Genomic DNA, 345 nt, shown 5'->3' on the forward strand with positions numbered 1-345 from the left:
TCTGTCGTTCGCCGGCGGATGGTTTTTCATCCCGCGTTCGTGTGTGCTATTGTGTTAGACACCGCGGCGTGTTGTCGGTTGCCGATACGATCCTCGTGCCGCGTAAGTCTTCACGCTCTCGTGAATATAACGTCGCGTAAGAAATTCGTCCCGTGTTCGTGTGTGTTACTGTGCGTGCTGTAAAGTGAATAGAGAAGCGAGTTAAGGAATTCGTCCCGTGTTCGCGCGTGTTATTGTGCGTAATGTCAGACGAATAGAGTAACAAGTTGAGACTTGCGCCTCGTGTGTACACTCGCGGGTGAGCGAAGGCAGGGAGAGCGTGAGGTTAGAGTCAGCGGGCGACGT

Source organism: Odontomachus brunneus, unplaced genomic scaffold (genome assembly GCF_010583005.1).
Source record: "Odontomachus brunneus isolate Ranch 3 - 2012 unplaced genomic scaffold, Obru_v1 Obru_scaffold_191, whole genome shotgun sequence".
NCBI lineage: Eukaryota > Metazoa > Arthropoda > Insecta > Hymenoptera > Formicidae > Odontomachus > Odontomachus brunneus.